This window comes from Macrobrachium rosenbergii, chromosome 14 (assembly GCF_040412425.1).
Source record: "Macrobrachium rosenbergii isolate ZJJX-2024 chromosome 14, ASM4041242v1, whole genome shotgun sequence".
Classification (NCBI taxonomy): domain Eukaryota; kingdom Metazoa; phylum Arthropoda; class Malacostraca; order Decapoda; family Palaemonidae; genus Macrobrachium; species Macrobrachium rosenbergii.
In genome coordinates, this window is record NC_089754.1 from 12,426,958 (window position 1) to 12,447,802 (window position 20,845).

At 31.4% G+C, this 20,845-nt stretch overlaps 1 long non-coding RNA gene across 1 annotated transcript in view; it reads right to left on the minus strand.

Moving 5' to 3' along the window:
- Positions 1–20,845, minus strand: part of LOC136845568 (uncharacterized) — a 301,515-nt gene that overhangs the window by 160,335 nt on the left and 120,335 nt on the right. Inside the window, exon 3 of the long non-coding RNA XR_010855185.1 lies at positions 821–841. This is a non-coding gene — a long non-coding RNA (uncharacterized lncRNA). The remainder of the gene's footprint in view (positions 1–820; positions 842–20,845) is intronic.

The following is a 20,845-nucleotide window of genomic DNA, read 5'->3' on the forward strand; positions in this document are numbered from 1 at the left end:
TTGATCAACCCCCTTCTTAAAGAATGAGGTTTTGGGTGAAAGCAAAATCTACTCGTTCTCTTACATATATATTTTCCCATATCTGGATCTGGAATATATTAACCTTTACGCTGCATTTCATTTCTTCGTCACTCAGATAATCTCATACTTATTATGCATTAAAAACACTGCAAGAAGTAACTACGGAGTTTTCTTTTCCCTCATGATGGCTCGGAGTCACTATGTAATTTCCTAGACGTTAACCTTAGAATTAATGTTCCATTCTGTCGTTCAGGCAGTCTATACTTACACTTTACATTCATTAAAAATGGAATTTGCTAAAGCAGTTACAATTTTCCCAGATAAATTTGTAGAATGTTGAATTACACAAAATGTTACACAACGTTTTAAAATATTCATGAATATAACTTAAAAAAACCAAAAAAGTGTTTTTTTTTATTACTAAGTCAGTATTACTTAATATGATCTTTATCTTTTTAGCCGATAAGGTACGAAGTCGAAGTCATTGGAAATATCTCTCAGTCTTTCAAGAAAAAGCCATGTGATAACAAAAGTGAAAGAACACTCCACCAATATTATCTGGCTCAACTGACTTTGTATACCGTACGATGGGCCCCCTATTCGGAAACTCTCGATTATCTGAGTATTAACAAGATCAACAGATCAGCTTCAGAATGTTTTCCACGTCTAGATTTATTTCATCTACAGCGACAGAGAAATTATGTAAAAGAAAATTTTCTTAAAATTACCTGATGGTACATGAGACGATACCCCTACTAATATTTGTATCTACTGTTTATAAGAGAGAAAACATAAATACCTTTCGATGACTGAAGTTCCACTGAAAAAAAAATAATAATAATCAGAAAGAATAACAACAAAATTACATCAAACTTCATGCAAAAATTAAAAAGGTTCACAAACTACTATCAAATATGACAAAAGCTTCATAAAACATTATCAGAATTAAAGCAACCCATAAACACAATGAACAATACGAATCCATGCAACAGGATACAACTCGGAAACCGCCTATTATTCACATACGAAACTTCTTAGTTTCATAATCGATACTCACTGAATAAAAACGACTTATGTGCCAACAAATTAAAGTATTCAAATTCAGAATCGTCATTGAACTCATTAATCAGAAACTATAAATAAGAAGCAACTGCACAAAATACTGTCAGTAAATAAGAACCATAAGGTAACATCTCCATAGAGTAGAACAGAAATTTAAAAAGCTTTAAGTCAGTAAAAAAAAAAAAATTCAACAAAAGAGAATCCAAAACTAAGAAGCCAATAAATTAGATTTAATAATCAACAACCAGTAAGTAAGAAAGTAATGGAAACAAAAAGTCCAAAAATCAGATTCTTAAATAATATGCCTTTGAAGCTGAATAACTGAATACAAGAAAAAAAATATAAAACTAATGAAAACGGGAAAACGTTAAAGACAAAAAGAAAACAGAGTAGAATCATAACATAAGGCCACCTGGGATGCCTAATCACCTCTATCTCAATAACTACTACTTACGTAAAAACCCAAAATGATCAAACACAGGAGTCCTAGCCATCTGCATTTTTCATCTGCCTCGTTTGAAAAACACTCTGTCTCTCATAAAATCTGGAAAGCAAATACAATTCCAGCTTCTTTTTTTACGATAAAAATATCCTTGTAATTAAACAGCTTGACACGGAAGATACAAAATTTTTTATGAAAATTAAAATTCCCTCTCTCTCCCCCTGGTAAATGAATAATAAATCAAATCCTGCTCCAATTCCCCACCTATTCTATTTTTTTCTGTCTTTTATGGAAAAATTCTCCCTTCAAATACCTTGTTATTTCTCTCTCATAAACAAATTATGTTTTCATTTTCTTTCTTGACAATAACTAGCAAGCTTGTGAAAGAAGAGATTTACTAATATCAAAGCGAATTTTTTTCCATTTTCTAGGTATACACTCACATACACCCCATATATATATATATATATATATATATATATATATATATATATATATATATATATATATATATATATACACACATACACAATACACACATATATATATATACACCATATATATATATATATATATATATATATATATATATATATATATATATATATATATATATATATATATATATATATATATATATATATATATATATATATATATATATATATATATATATATATATATATATATATATATATATATATATATATACTTGCAACTATTCCTTATGAAAGCGAATGTTAGACACCTATTTTTAAGATACAGAAGTGCACTGACGAAGTGTATCCCGTCGCATGTATTTTTTTTTCTCTTTACCTATCACCTCTGCGCTGACACCTATATCCTTTGGCTTTTGCAGTAATTTTTTTTCATCTACAGCATCTTTATGCAGGTTACTGAACACAAAATTTTTTTTATCTTTCTTATGGGAAATTCATCGTAAAAAATATCAACAAAAACTGCTAATCTGTTCCCGTTATGATTCTGTTTACACTAGCCAATGTAAAAAAAAATTATATATATAAATTTATATATATATATATATATATATATATATATATATATATATATATAGTATATAATAACATAAAAGTGTATATGTATATGTGTATACATACATATATTATATATATATATATATATATATATATATATATATATATATATATATATATATATATATATATATATATATATATATATATTTTGTAATTTTTTATCCAGTGTGAAAAAGTGTTGTTTTAGAAGTTGACGTGTCCATTCTCCTTTAGTCCAGAAATGGCCACAGATATATTATTATCTAAAGTCAGTCAGAGAGAACCCAACTCGCAAAACGTATCACAAATCTCTCCCCTGAAAAGTTTCACGAGATTCAGGCGTCAAAGATTTCAGTGTTAACATGTTGACGGCTGAGGCTTCGTCCTCTCCTCACCTCACCCGAAAAAGATTTGGTCGGGAGATGTCTCTGTTTTTCGCCTGTCTGTCCCACCGTGTGTCCCTTTCTCCCAACTGTTGGCGATACACGAAAAAAGATGAGGTGCACCTTTCGGAAACTGTGAAAAAAAAAAATGGGGACTGATATTCTTTAATGCCCCACGGTACTTTTAAGCTGTATCTATAATTTTACGGCTTAGAACATCTAAAGATGAAAAGTATAGTGTTATGGGCTTATATTCTATGGACATATTCTACGAGCATCTTAACAGCAATATTGTTTATCAGTAGGTCTTTTTTATAACTTTACAGTCTTTTCCTTCATTTGATTACTAGTTTTATTAATGTTTCTAATACTATGATATTATTTATGGCTTGAAAATAAGAATTCACACTTGAATACATCCTAGTAGTGCTGTTGTTTCTCAAAATTTTATAATTGTTGAATTTACCTTGTGCCTTAATGAATTTTTAAGGAATAGTCACTATTTTTAGTCTTTCCACTCAACTTTTATTTACCTTTTCTAATTTCATGGATACTTGTACTCTTAATCATCATCACTGTAACATTCGCAATTATGCAGTATAAGTTTGCAAGAGTTTCACTAAAGATAAAAGACACAGACGCTGACCTAAAGATAAAATAACACATAACTGGATACTTCTTCCATCTAAGATTCTTTCAGTCGTTACCGTCCAAACTCACAAGAGAAGTTTGAAGTCGTTGCTGTAGCTGCTAGTTATAAAGGGTCAGCAGCAAATGAAATTTCTCCAAACGGAGAAGGAATAAAAAGGTGAAATCCTGGTTCCCTAAATAATTACACAGGAAAGTTCTGAGACAGTAACATGAGGAATGTTGCTATCGGAAAGCAATTCATTTTTATCACAGAGATACAAATTTTTCCTGTGGTTTCCGCTTGCACTAAATCACATGCACCTCCCGTGATTATCTGAGCAGGGAAGACGCATATATCCCACAACACAGAACTGCATCTTGGTTGATGACTGGCAGGCTTCTGTGCGCAGGGATCAAGAAACTTTACCATAATCTCGAGGGGAAATAATCCACATGTTCATCTTCTGAATAAAGCCTCCTGGCTTGAAATGTTTTCAATTTCTCTCTCGAGATAAGCTGCTACGACATAAAGACTTCTGGAGAGAAAAGTCTCGCGGAAGCAGCAGGAGGAATAAAGAAAGAACAGAAAGGTTCTCACTCTCTCTTAACGCTCAAGACATGCATCTATGAGTTAAAAAAAGGGAAAAAAAAACAGAGATGATATCAGTCAAAGACAAAAGAAACCGATTTTTTTCTCGTTCATTTTTAAGGGGTATATAGAACAATAACATCAATGCAAACGAAAATCCCACCAGCAAAGATTAATACAAAATTGGGCAATGTGGCAAAACAGAATTGAGATACTAGACAAAGTATGAAGTAAAAGAGTGTGTGCAACTTCAGTTGAAAATCATACCAAATAATTAAGTTGAAAATCATACCAAAGAAATAAAGTTGAAAGTCACTGAAGGGTACGTGATACTTATAGCAAGAAGATAAGAGTAAACACGGCCTAATCACCGAAGAGTTCTTTCCTACGTAGTCAAATTAAAAAAGAAATAATTTCAACCATTTATGTAATTCAAGAATCTATCTTAAGTCTGATGACGAACTAAGTATACCATTATCCCCACTCAACCATACCGATTCGAAGAATGAAAACATCCAGAGAAGCAGACCTTAGTAAAGAAATGAAAATTCATTATCATCAATGTAAATTAATAGTTCTAGGTATATCTGGTTTCCCTTGCTTTTATTAACTCATTATTTCTTCTTTCTCTGGTTCCTGAAGGAAGAGCCAAGAACAATTTACTAGTCAGTGAGAAACCGTTAACGTCGTAATCGTCCAGCGATGCAATGTCGTGAAACAATTACTTGCGGGAATCTCAAACAAAAATCTGTTTTCCTTGGAAGAACCAAAAAAGAAAATGTGAGACAGACACACTTAAAAAGCAAGCGAGTGCGAGGGGTCTTCAGAAATGACAATAAACAGCGGAAAAGGAGGGAAGGGGTACAAAGGGAACCGAAACATTTGTTCGTTGACTCTCTAATATAAAATGTCTCATTTATGCTTCCGTTTGGGTGTTAAAAGAAGAAGTTTTGACCATTAAATCAAAAAACGCAAAAACATCATGTAGAATACCTGAAGAAGCATTTGGCCGAGATTATTCACCAATAAATACCTTATGTTTCACTGAAAAACAGACTGAAAAGAAGCTCGAATCAAGAAATTAAAGACAACGTGTCATTTAGTTTTTTTTTTTTTTGTGAAGCGTCCCCATTATTTTAGAAAGCCATATGGTTTTCATAAGTAACTTCCATTTCAAAATACCTTTTTTCCTCGCCCCGTTTTTCCTGTTCATTAAGGCTTTTGTCCTTTTCCGGACAAAGGAATTGTTATTCAGGATGGTCTCCACTCTACTTCATCAACGAATTTGAAGACGACTTTGCTCTTTTCTAGTAATTTCTGTGCAATCAGTGGTTTGCATGTCATACGTTTATGCATATAAAGCTAATTGAAATGGTCGCTGTTAGTGCCCATGTACACGTTGACGTGTTAATAATTTAATTGATAAATTAATTTTAAAAGACTATATTTGTTATACGTTATACATTATACATACATACAGTATATATATATATATATATATATATATATATATATATATATATATATATATATATATATATATATATATATATATAATAAAAAGGTTATATATATAACAAAGAGTACAACTGAATAAAGGTAATATCCTATAAATAATATATATATATATATATATATTATATATATATAAAATTCTATATATACCTAGATATATATAAAAGATATCTGACTATAAAATGAAATGATGTTTTAAAAAACTCAAACAGATTTCTCAGTGTTACAGCATTAATTGACAACAGAGTAAGATTTAAGTATTTCTTAATCGGACTTAATTTATAGAAAATAATGTTAGGAAAGAATCAGGTTCAAAACCCCCAGCCGGCTGATCAGAGAGGCAGACACATACTATCAATCCCGGGATTATATATGTAATCAACGGATAAGATTTGCTTAAAATATTTCCCTGGATGTTAAACTCAGACTAAAAACACACAAAAACAAAGCCACTACAACACCTTAGAAAAACAACAAACATCTCACACGAACTCTGACCTCTGTAATGATCGCAAAAACTTCATGCTGCTAGGAAGAAAGTCGTTGGGTCGGGTATTACATTACATAAATATCTAAGCGATGTCAAATGGGACAGGGCAGATCGAGACCACAGGTCTACTACAATCTTACTGCCAAATCAAAAGTCCTTCAAAGAGGCATCATTCATACCCCCATACAAAAAAGGGAATAAAAAGCACGTTAAAAGAAGAAAAAGAAGAATGATGAAGAAGAAAAACATCAAAATTTTCACAGAACATATAAATATATATATATATATATATATATATTATATATATATATATATATATATATATAAACTGGTTCAGTACTTTTGTAATGACTGCTCTCTAGGTGGTAGAGTAAGCGGTGCAATCGGGAAGAGGATACAATTGAAAATTCTAGTGGCTGAAGAACTTAAAGAAAAGATATCTGACTCAGTGACAGAGAAAAATGTCCCCTCTTTATGGCCCCCTGTGGCCATAAATAGCATTACTATCAATTTATGGCAAATAGAGCATTATCTTCCCTATGTGATATGGCCATAAATAGCATTTGACTATCAATGATCTTGATATGAAAAAATGCTAGATTTTGAATTAAATGAATTATGGTAGCTCTATGTGATTAGCTAAGCGATGTTTTACCAAATAGCAAGGAAATGGAGTTTGAGACCAAAAAGATTTCATTCCTGATAATGATCTTGCAAAAGATATGACCATCAAATGCTAGTCTTGGCATTTTGTTGAAATATTGTAAAAAAAGGGCTTGATTGCGTAGACACTGGTGGTTGCTAAAGAGGAGTATTCATAAGTAAACTTGGGAAACTGAACTCTATCAAATTTGTTGATTTTTTGAAGGATAAAAAGCTGAATATCTTGACACGGTGAGTCGATCTGAAGGTGAAAAGGCAAGGTAGGCAAGAATGGGTAATACAGCAAGTGATTGTGAGTACGGTGGCTGTGAGATGCATAGCAGGAGAATGAATCAAGGACCGCGTATTGTGTACAAAGGACTGTATATATCATTAAAACTGAGTGTGGCATGAGGAAACCATCTAATTGCAGTGCATGATGCAAAATTGTAAGAAAAGGATTGTAAAAGAGAACTTTCAAGAGATTGTGAATGTGCCTGGCTGCCTTGGTTGGTAAAATTTATATGGTTTATTTGTTGATTGTGTGATTTAATAATTTATATGTATATGTATATATATATATATATATATATATATATATATATATATATATATATATATATATATATATATATATATATATATATATATATATATATATATATATTTTGATACGTTTTCTATTACAGACAGGCAATTAAATTGCTGATTTTACTTTCTTGATCAAGTGTTCAATTCTTCAAACGCCATTTCTTAGTAAGTAAATTTTGGAAAATATTACTTGTTTTTCAATTCCGGAAATGCGTTTCATTACCTCGTATGGTGTTTTCAGTCGAGCTGTTCAAGGGTCTGTTGAATTTAAAATGCCAGAAAGCGTTTCTGTTAATTCCATGTTATGGCCAAATTAGAATCTCAAATAAATAGAGCACCGAACTTTGGGGAGGCTCTTATTAGCGGATACGCAAACTGTAGAATTTGGGTCAAAATTAATGGTATACAGTATGCGTTAAACAGACTCAAATTCAAAATGGCAACTAAATCCGTAACCCTACTCAATATGTGCTATCTTGATTTAGTCTTTTGGCTGAAATACTTTCTGTTTTGTGACTTTCATTTCAAGATTAATCATAGGCTTCAGCAATCGTTTCCGTAAGATTTAAAGTATCTTGTATCATGAAAATATATATCTAATGATTCACTTAATATTATGATACTTGGCAATGGCTAAGAAAGATATTAGGTGATATATTCATTAACCAGTTATTCACTCAAGTGACACTGACACGACTGTGTAAAAGTCTGCTAGCTTCTTTAGCTGTACTCTGTGAATTAGTTTAAAACATGACCCATCCGTTGAATAATTTTTAATACTGACATCTTATATTATCGGGGAATATTGTTTGGAATTTGACTGTTCGTCGGTCTGTCAGTGCTTCGGCATCTATTTGAAATAGCATTAGCTCATTAATACAACCTACCTATTTCTAGGGCACACATTACCTGATCATCAGACGCCTAGCACTTTTCTTTTGATGTACAGACGTACTCGTATAATGGTATTTCAAAGATTTCTGACTGTACTAAGGAGTGAAGGGAGGGCTTCATCATAGTTTTGCTTTATAGTATCATTTTTTCCTTCACTTTGCTACGGGCAACTACATACTGAAACACAGATTGGGAGGTATGCTGTTTTTGGCTGAAAGGCTTTGGAAGCCTTGGGTAAACAGCATATTCTTTTCAATGAAACTCATGGAAAATATACACAAAGTTTCTACTGCAGTTGTTAGCTTAAGAAACCTGGGTGCCATGCCTTTACAAGCTCTTGATCTGTAGACTAATCCCTTCCAACAGAACAAAATGGCAAAACAGCTCTCATCTAAACATAGCAACTTCAAAATTACAAAAAAAAAAAGAATACAGAAAATCAATTGGAAAAGACACAGGGAGACTGAAAAGGGCGTCAGCAGAGAGCCCCACACCGGATTCCTGCACATTATGCCATATTTTGTCTAGAAAGTTCAACCACAGCTCAAAAATGGATGAGAGAGAGAGAGAGAGAGAGAGAGAGAGAGAGAGAGAGAGAGAGAGAGAGAGAGAGAGAGAGAGAGACCGCATCAGTTTACCATTCCGATTTGCACGAAGTAAACACTTATATTAACCTTCCAAACAAACCACTTTCAGTCTTTTTAATTTAGTCTTAATTATATCTACTTAACCAACGATAATCTGTTGGATGACTAAAACGCCCAAGAATAAACCCAGTTTTTCGCCTCGGCATAATGCATCCAGAGAGCTTATCCCTCAGAATTGAAAATATATCCACCAGCTGTTCCAGCACATGACTTTTATGGAAGTTGGCGAAGGATTCTCTGTGAGGGAATGTGAAAACGACTTAATTAAAGAGGACTTTTCCCTCAGCGAAATGCCAAAAGCCTTGTTTGGGCTTTGTAGCCTGATAAGTAATACTCTCCGTTACTGACGCCGAAAGAATGACTCGGAGTTTTACACTTCCCTAATCAGTAATTCCTGGTAAAATTGGTGAAAGCTTTGAACCACCAACACAATCACAGGTAGCCGACTCTGTTTTGAATTTAAAATTTTAGTGTGCTACATACTTTATCAACAAATATTTATCAACGATGACATAACATACGTATGTCTACTTCTTTTGTATTCCATCCATCTATTTTATTTTCGTTCGATAAGTATACCAACACCAACACACACACACACACACACACAGGCGCACAACACACACAAACACGCGCATGTATATAAAAATATATATATATATATATATATATATATATATATATATATATATATATATATATATATATATATATATATATATATATATATATATATATATATTGTAACAGATTTACGCAACCCTAGTCTCTCTGCGTACTTGGATTAAGAGCCAAATTCGCATACACTGAGGAGGGGGTGACCAGACCCAATAGGGGCCAGAGTGATGGGGAATTTTTGATGTGTGTGAGTCAGGGAAGGTCCAGGTAGTAGTTAGACTGGGCCTGGGGGAGTACTTAGTGCCGGGAACTGGACACGTCAGATTTCAATCCCTTGCTGCTCCTATCACCAACTTTCGTGAGCTCTGGTTAATGCTTCTAGAATGTTCTTTCAGGCATTCAGCTATGGTGGAAACGTGGGAAGAATTAGCATCTGTCCTGATCATGCCCGCTCTTCACGGCACTGTCTCTTTGAACTAGAACCCTACTCTGGCCACAATCAGCCAAAACCACAAGCGGTTTGCATGAGATCCAAAGGAAGCCATTCAGCTCATCCAGCCATAGTTGCAAAAGTGCACTTTGCCAGCAACCCCACGATACGTGTTATCTCGATAACCTCACCTCCTACACCACTATCTTGCCTAGTGAAAAATCTGCCCAAGGAAGGCAACCAATTCATCATTGCAACATTTCAAGCTATAATCTCCTGTAGCTGACTTTAAATTGAATCTCTTTGTGTAATTCCCGAGTCAGTGGCTCTTTGATTGCGCTCTCATTGTATATAATTCATTCTTTATTCTGGAAACCTAGTAGAGTTACATTTGCTGTTATCTTATCACAGTTTTACTTTATCAATAATTGTATGAGTGCTTTATCCTCATTTGCCATGCTATAACTGTGTGCAATAAAGTATAATTTTGTAATTAATCAGAGTTTCCAGTGGCGACCTTTTTTCCCCAAAGTGCAGTTTGCCAGGCAACCCTACGATACGTGTTATCTCGATAACTGCTCCTCCTACACCACCATCTTGCCTAGTGAAAAATCTGCCTAAAGAAGGCAACTGATTCATTATTACAACATTTCAAGCTATACTCTCCTGTAGCTGATTTCAAATTGAATCTCACTGTGTAATTCCCGAGCCAGTGGCTCCTTGATTGCGCTCTCATTGTATATAATTCATTCTTTATTCTGGAAACTTAGTAGAGTTACATTTGCTGTTAATCTTATCACAGATTAATTTACTACTATTTGCCATGCTATAACTGTGTGCAATAAAGTATAATTTTGTAATTAATCAGAGTTTCCAGTGGCGACCTTTTTTCCCCAGTAATCATGTGTAAACAACCTCTAATTAGATTTTCCAGTGGCAACCTTTTTTTCCAGTAATCATGTGTAAACAACCTCAGTCATGTGATTCTACTGATTATGTATTAGTCACGGTAAGTGGTTATGCAAGGTCTTAAGGTAAAATCCTTACTACATCTATCCCTTCCCATCCTAATTAGTAAAATAGCATTGCTAAAAACACTAGACTGTGGATATGATGAAACTTTGAAATAAATCAACTGACTTTGCAAATAACCATGTAGACATTGGTAAAACGAGGTAGGTAAGGTGTTCATTTATCAGTGTTGTATATGGAAAATATATTAGGTAAGATAGTGTCGAATAAGTGCATGCCTAAATCTAAATAAATTCAAATTGAATGGTGAAACTGGATAGCAACAGAATGATTTTAAAATTCCTGCCCGCAAACTCTTCCCAAGTCAATCACTGCAACGAGTTGTCAAGTTAGGATTTACTTGACACCTTCCATGCCAGCAAGTAGTGCATGAAAATTTAATTTCTAGCTATATTAGCTTAGTGCATGTGACATGAGAGAAAGTGTGCACAGCTTCCTCTCAGATTAGGAAACAGATTTTTTATCAGTCCACAGGGATACCAGTACTGGTAACCCACGCACCTAAAAATAAGTCAAGCCACCCATAGTACTGATGCCCTCAGTTACCTCGTCTCGTGCCCGAGAAGTTCGTTCACGGAAAGAGTTACACTTAATTCCAAAATCCTTCGCTCATAGAGTAATCACTGTATCATTTGCATACCACTTACCTATAGAATTATTTGCATTTTCATTTGCATACTCGATATCATTAATTAAATTTGTGTCTACTAAAGAAGATTGTTCTTTTGTTTTATTGTTCTTTTGTTTTAGTGTAGCCAGGCATACATTCTTTGTTCTTTAAATGTATGCTATTTTACTGAAATTTATAGGAGGCATGTTTTGTTACTCACTGTTTGTAGGTCCCTTGCTGAATACAACTATTGTTTTACAACAAACAAGTTATAACAGACCAAAATCCCAAAGTTATGTGTTAAACAAAATCTCTGGGGTAGCCCCTAAAATCATCAGCGAATATCTTTTTTAAGGTGAGATTCATTTTACGTGTAGTGCTGTCACAATTTTAAGCACTCATGTCAACATTACTTGTGGTTACTGAGTGGGTGGGTGCTCGAGCCTTTTCATAAAAGAAAAGAACTGCAATCCAACCCAATTAACCTCTAAATTACAGAATGAACCTGGGTGTAAATTAAATGAACCTCAGTTGATTGAACTGTACCAAGCCGTGGTTATTTCTTAAGCCTTGAATAAGCAACACAAGCAATAACTGCACATTGAGTCCATATCTCCAAACATGTTGACTAATATCACTTTGGCCAGGGTGACTGCAGACACCGATCTTTCAGACCCAGCCCAACTTACTCCCTCAGAGTGAAAGGGAGTCCCCACCCTTATAGTTCTTAGGAACTAGCTGCCCACGAAAGCCATCCAAGGGATTTCTCCCTCACAGTGCAACCGATCAGGTGCACTGCCAACCAAGTAACCCACCCAAAGTGTTTTACCTTTTTCTACTACTCATTGCATGCACTCTTCTTTGTGAGTGCCATTTCCTTTCATACAATTAGTTGTACAGCTACCAAGTGTCGTTCTTCGGAACCTGCCAGCACCACAGTGCCACCAAGAAAGAGTCCTGTGTAATACAAAACTGCACCAGTGCATTTAGAGTGCCACATTAGCATGTTCACATGTAATACCGCAAATCACTACTGCATCCACGAGTCCCAAAGAATTTTCACTCAACAAGGACTGCTCCATTTAGTGTGACCTTTTAACGGCACACTTAACAACAGTGCCACCTTATTGAAAGGTGCCATTCCAGCAAAGCATCACCAAGTTAGGGACATTTTCCCAAATTGCTTTCATTCCCACACTACTTCAATACACCCTAACCTACCAGAACCATGTTGGTAGTAAATTACCAAACCTTCATGGCTCTGGGGAAGGAGCAGGGTTTCACAGGAGGAGAGCTCGCTCAGTGGGTACGGGCACAGCTAGATGCCTTACTCCAAAGGGAGAAACAGGAAAGAGAGGAGCAAAAGGAAGTACGAGCAAGAAGAAAGACGTAAGGACTGGAAAAGGAAGAAAGGGCAAAGAAACAATGAGAAGAACAATGGCAACATGAATTAGCTGTGAAGGAAAGGAGCTTGAGTTGGAGAAAGCCTGACAAGACACTGCTGAGGCTCTGGCCCAACAACAAACCACTAACCCCAAACCTGCCACACCTAATACCCCTATATCTAGTATCAACTCACTGATACCCAAGTGGACTGACGACGAGCCAGAGGCATGGCTGCAAGAGGTAGAAGCACTTTTTGCAAACTACAGTACCACAGAGATGGAAAGGGCCTTGCTTCTCTCTAAGCGTATGGAAGGTAAGGCCAATGCCACCCTCCACATGCTGGATAGTGGTAAAATGGGAGACATGGCTGAAGTTAAGGGGCCATAACCAAGGCATATCAAATTATACTGGAGAAATGGAGACAATGGTGGAGGGGGCTCCCGCAAGAAATCGGCCAGACCTGGGCTGAATTTGCCTATCATAAGACCCAGGCTGCAAGACACTGGCTCAAAGCTCTGGAATGCACAGAATACAAGGGCCTGTTCAACAGGATGATGCTGGTGGATTTCTTCCAATATGCCCAGAGGTCCCTCGCCGTGCACACCAATGATAAGCAGCCCAGACATACATGGAAGGCTGTCGTTTTACCAACTCTATGGAAACCTTCCAACCATCTTCCAACATGTCTCACCAATGCATAGTGCCACCCAGTCATTTCGCAGTGCCAGTTCACCCGAAGAATGGGCTCCCGTCCAAACCTCCAGTGTGTAACCACTGCCATAAAAGTGGACATTCAGAAGCCGAGTGCCACTTTAAAGGGGGAGCTACCAAAAAACACCCTTCTAAGCTCTCTATCCACCTCCAAGCAAACTTAACCACCCACTGACACCACAGCCAGACAAGCACATTCAAAAGGGCCCTGCAAAAACTATGGTGATCCCACTCACTATAGTGCTGGATATCCTGCCTGCCCACAGCATGGCAAACCTAATACATGTCCACATAATCAGTGCCATGTCCGCTGAGGCATGGGATCTTGACACTACTCACCTGAGAGGCTCGATACTCAGGTAGTCACAGTGGCACCCATTGACGGCTCTAGCTTGCCAATAGATCTGCTGGCTACGGTGGACACCACGTCAGGCATCTGCCTCATTGTAAAGTCACAAGTGCCAGCCAGTGCCACTGTAGACGAGAAGAGTCATTGGACGTTGACTTAGAACGAGGTTTTATTTCATCCCTCCCTTCAGTTGACCTCCAGGTCACGCCACCGTGGGGCACACTGAAGCAACAAGTTGGTGTGGTAGGTTCAATTAGGCATGGAGTCAAGTTCCTGTTAGGACAAGACCACCTCCAGGGATGTCCTCTCCCAACCCCCCTCCACTGCCTGGCTACCTTCAAAATGAAGGCATCAACTGTAGCAGTCACAGACGGGAATAGCACCATGCTGGACGGCGTGCCCCAGCCAACAAGACCACCTTCTGCCTGTGAGAATTGCCAAAGGAAAAGGCACTTGCAGTGCCAACTAAAGCTGAGTCCTCCCTCTTCATGAGAGGAAGGCCACCAGAAACTTCATCCCTCAAAGCAAAAGGAAGTCGACAAGAAAATTTCTCCCCCTTCACAAAGGAAATGTTCCCATTTCAGATGTAGGACATGCAAAATAAAAGGGCACTACACGAATTGGTCAGGATGGCCCTGCAAGCAATGCACACCTGTCACCACAACCAGAGACATTCCTGGAGGCTTTGACCTCCCCCTGGGACAGGACTCTGTCTCAGCCCCAACTCAAGGTCACCCAGGGCCTGGGCACCCCTGGTGCTCCTCATCAGGCACTCCTGACGTAAAATCTCTGCCAGTGCCATTCTCCGTCCACCTCGGACATGGAGCAGTTACCAGAATTAACCCCTGTGCCTTGCCTTGCCAGTGCCAGATCACATCTCTGATCTTCCTTCAGGAGATCCACCCAATTTACTAGTCGGTCATTGCCAATTGCGAGCCTCCCACACCCAATAATCCTTCTTCCTCGTCACCTCAGTCCTCAGAGGATGAACCTTTGGCAGACCCTCCTGTTACACCTCTGGTTGACCAGGAAGTGTCCTGCCAGGACACAGACGCTGGCACCGCCCTTGCTTCGGTTGTCGCAGCAGCTGGAGTAGGGGACCTTCCGGTAGCCTCTAGTATTACCCCTGACTTCGCTCCCAAAGGCACTCCTGCACCTCTCCCTGAGTCTGGGGAACTTTGCAAGTAAACCTTGGTGAAGTCCAAAGAAGAAGAGAAAGGGGTAGAAAACATCCAATTAGTCTATTAGAGACAAAAGCTCTCCTTGGCATAGTGCCTTCCAGCACAGAGTGATCCTGGCACCTACCCTCAGAGGTAGCCTCTGATCAGGTAAGCCCCTGACTAACATCCTAGACAAGATCTTGTAAAACTGTAGTTAATCTTGTAATTTTAATGAAAATAATTTTGTTACGGCTGCAGCTATAAAATTTTGTCCTGTATATCAAAGCCATTGAGCTCCTTTGGCACTCTTGGCACAGTGCCTCATTTATTAGAGTATACGAGGCGCCGCAAAATCCAGAGAAAGTTGCCTGGGTACCTCTCTCATGCGTTCTACTACTACTAAGTTGAATAATATGTAATGAGTTAAGACCTGCCATCTAGCCTTGCAAGCTGAAGGACACTCCCAACCCACTCGTACATTGAGTTGCATTCATTAACCCCTCAGGTAGCATGTTCTTTTTAAAATGTTTTGTATTTATCATAGTATAAGAACTTTTGTTATTTGTAATAGTACTGCATGTAGTTAAATCATTGTCACTTACATTGGTGCTGAGGCAGCCTGATCATAAGTCATGTTAATGATAATGTGCAACTGCAATTTGAAGCGTTGTTAGGAACGCATTTTACTGTCGTCAGAGACAGATAGCTAAGTACCCACAGACACCTCTGAGTTAGTATTAGGCACCTTAAGTAAGCTAGTGAATTCATATTCCCCTCCAAGAAGTTAGGTAGATCACCTTAGTTATCTTCACTGCATGGGCAACATCCATTAAAGGGAAGGGATTAACGTAAATGAGAATGACGACTTATTCTAGTGCAGACCTTCACGCCCGATAAGGGAGTGGAATGTCTCCTTAAAGGGGTAGCTGCAACAGATTTACGCCACCGTCTCTCTGTGTACTTGGATTAAGAGCAAAATTCACATACACTGATGAGGGGGTGACACAGACCCAATACAAGTCAGAGTGTTAGGGAATTTTTTGTGTGAAAGTCAGGTAGTAGTTGGATTGGGCCCGAGGGAGTGCTTAGCGCCAGGAACTGGATGCCCCAGATTTTAATCCCTTGCTGCTCCTATCTCCAACTTTTGTGAGAATTGGCGTCTGTTCTGAGGCAGAATCGACAGTTATAAAAGCAGGTCAAGACTTGCGTTCTCTCTTAGTCCTGTGTAACTTCTCCATGAGAACAGACTTGCTGTCCAGCATCTGGTCATGCAATGTGCCCGAACATGCCCATTCTCCACTGCACTATCTCACTGAACTGGAAACCTACTCTGGCCACAAGCAGTTTATGTGAGGTCCAAAGGAAGCCATTCAGCTCATCCAGCCATAGTTGCAAAAGTGCACTTTCCCTGGCAACCCCACAATACATGTTCTCTCAATAACCTCGCCTCCTACACTACCATCTTGCCTAGTGAAAAATCTGCCCAAGGAAGGCAACTGATTCATCATTGCAACTTTTCAAGCTATAATCTCATTGTATAATTCCCGAGCCAGTGGCTCTTTGATTGTGCCCTAATTGTGTATAATTCATTCTTTTTTCTGGAAATCTAGTAGAGTTACGTTTTCTGTTGATCTTATCAGTTTTATTTTATTAATAATTGTATGAGTGCTTTATCCTCATTTGCCATGCACAACTGTGTGCATTAAAGTATAATTTTGTAATTAATCAGAGTTTCCAGTGGCAACCTTTCCCCCCAAATAATTCATGTGTAAACTATCTCATTCATGTGATTCTACTGATTACGTTTTAGTCACGAAAAGTGGTTATACAATGTCTTAAGGTAAAATTCCTATTACATCTATCCCTTCCCAACACAATAAAAATAAAAATAAAAAGCGAAACAATAATATAAAAAAAAAAAATAAAATTTATAAAATAACATAAAAAAAGAACAAAATAAAACATCAAATAAATAAATAAATAAATAAATAAATAAATAAATAAATAAAAAAAATAAATAAAATTAAATAAATACAATTAAATAAATACATAAATAAAAGTAAATAAAAATAAAAAATAAAAAAAATAAGTAAAAATAAATACAAATTAACAATTAAATAAAAATAATTTATAAATAAAATTAAATTAAATTAAAATATATATAAGTAAAAATAAAATAAATATTTAAAAACAAATAAATAAAATACATAAAATAAAAACAAATAACTAAAATAAATAATTTACAAATAAAAATAAAAATAAATAAAAAATAAATACAAATAAAAAAATAAAAAAATAAATAAATAAAAAATAAAAGAAATTAAATAAATAAATAAATAAAAATTAAATAAAATATAAAAAAATAAATTAAAAAAATAAAAATAAATATGAATATATAAATAAATAAAATAAAGTAAATAAATAAATACAAAACAAATAATTAAAAATAAGAACATAAATACAGAAAAATAAATAAATAAATAAATAAATAAATAAATAAATAAGTAAAAAAAAAACTGATAAAAAATTAAATAAAAATAAATAAAAATAAATAAAAATTACAATTAAATAAAAATAAAGAATAAATAAATACATAAAATGAATAAATGAAAATATAAATAAAAAGAAATAAAAATAAATAAATAAAACTATATAAATATCAATAACTAAATAAAACTATATAAATACATATATAAATGTATAAAAACTTAACAAAAAATAAAGAAAATAAATAAAATAAATATAAATAAAAATAAAAAATAAAAATTAAATAAAAAGATAAAATAAAAAAATAGAGTAAAATAAAATTAAACAAAAAATTAAAATAAATAATTTATAAATAAAATATACATAAAAAAATAAAAATAAATTATAAAAATAAATATATGCATAAAATAACAAATAAAAATAAATAAAAAATATGAATAAATAAATATAAATAAATAAAATTATATAAATAAAAATACATAAATATAAACAACAAAAATTAATAAAAAATAAAAATTAAATAACAGAAAAATAAAAAATATGTAAATAAAAAATTAAATAAACATATAAATAATTGAAAATAAATAAATAAAAATAAACAAATAAAATACAAAAATAAATAAAAATAAAATTAAATAACTAAAAATAAATGAAAATAAAACAAATAAAAATAAATAAATAAAAATCAATAAATAAAAATAAAAATAAATAAAAATAAAGCAATGAAAATTAATAAATATATAAATAAAAATAAATAAATAACAATGAAAAATAAATAAGCAAATAAAAAGATAAAAATAAAAAAATAAATAAAAATAAAAAATAAATATAAATAAAATAATAATAAATAAAATAAATAAAATTAATAAAATAAAAATAAATATAAATAAAATAAAATAATAAATAAGCAAAAGATAAAAATAAAAATTAAATAAAAAATTAAAAAATAAATATTAATAAAGTAAATTAATAAATCAGTAAAAAATAAATAAATAAAAATTAAAAAATAAAAAAAAATAAATAAAAATAAAATAAATAAAAATTTAAAAATAAAATAAAATTAAAATAAATAAATAAAAAAAAATAAAAAAATAAAAACAAAATAAAAATAAAAATTAAAAATTTAAACGAAAAAAAAAATTAAAAAATAAAATAAATAGCAATAAATAAAAAATAAATAAAAAAACAGTGAAATAAAATAAAAAAATAAAAATAAAATAAAAAGTTAAAAATAAAATAAATAAAAATTTTAAAAATTAAATGAAAAAAAAAAATAAAAAAAAAAAAAAAACATAAATTAATAATAAAAAAAAAAATAAATGATAAACAAAAAAATAAAAAAATTAATAAAAAATTAAAATTAATGAATAAAAAATAAATATATAAATAAAAATATAAAAATAAAAATGAATAAATAAATAAATAAATAAATAATAAAATTAAATAAATAAAAATAAATTAATAAAGTAAATAAAATTAATAAAAAATAAATACATACATAAATAAAATTTAAAAAAATTAAAATAAAAAAAAATAAATAAATGAAATAAATTAAAAAAAAATAAAATAAAAATAAAAATAAAAAAAACAATAAATAAAAATAATAAATGAAATAAAATAAAAAATATAAAAATAAAATAAATGAAAATAAAATATATAAATAAATAAATAAAAAAAATTAATAAAAAGTTAAAAATAAAAATAAATAAATTATTAAAAAAATAAAAAATTAATAAAATTTTAAAAAATTAAAAATTAATAAACAAAAATAAAAATAAATTTAAAAAATAAATAAAAAAAAATAAAATAAACAATAAATAAAAATAAAAAAAAAAAATAAATAAAAAATAAAATAAAAAATATAAATAAAAAAAATAAAACAAATAAAAAATAAAAAAATTAAAATAAATAAAATAAATAAAAAAAATAAAAATAAAAAAAAAATATAAATAAAATTAAATAAAATAAAATAAAAATAAATTAAATAAAAATAAAAAAAAATAAAAATAAAAATAAAAATAAAAAAAAAATAAAAAAAAAAATAAATCAAATAAATAAATGAGGAAATAAAAAATAAATAAAAAATAAAAAAAAAAAAATAAAATAAAAATAAATAAAAAATAAAATAAAAAAATAAATAAATAAAATGAATAAATATAAAACAATAAATAAAAAATAAAAATAAAAATAAAAATAAAGTAAATAAAAAATAAAAATAAATGAATAAAATTATATAATAATAAATATATAGAAATAAATATAATTAAAAAATAAATAAAAAGATAAAATAAAAATAAAAAAGTAAAAATAAATGAAAATTAATAAAAAAGTAATAAAATAAAATAAATAAATAAAATAAGTCAAAATTGATAAAAATATAAATAAAAAATAAAAACAAATTAATAAAATAAACAAAAACAAATAAAAAAATAAATAAAAATAAATAAAAAATAATAAAAAGTAAAAATAAAAAAATATTAAAAAATTATAAATAAAATAAATAACAATAAATAAATAAAAATACATAAAAATAAATAAAAAATAAAATAAACACAAAGAATAAAATTAAATATATATAAATTGCTAAAAATAAAAAATTAAATAATAATAAATAAAAGAATTTAATTAAATTAATAAGATTAAACACAAAAAAATAAAAAATAAATAAAATAAAAATAAAATTATAAATAAAAATAAATAAAATTAATAAAATAAAACAATATAATAAATAATAAATAAAACAATATAAATAATAACAAATAAAGTAAATAAAAAATGAAAATTAATAAATAAAAAATAAATAAAAATAAACAAATAAAAAATAAATAAAAATAAACAAATAAAAAATAAATACATATATAAAAATAAAAATAAATACATAAAAAATAAAAATAATAAATAAAAATTAATAAATGAAAATAAAAATAAATATAAATAAATCAATAAAAATGAATAAAAATAAAGAATAAACAAATAAGTAAAATAAATAAAAATAGACAGATAAAAGAATAAAAATATATAAAAAAAAATAAATAAAATGTATACAATTACAAATTAATAAATGAAAATAAATAAAAATACAAAAATAAAATAAATAAATATAAATAAAAAATAATAAA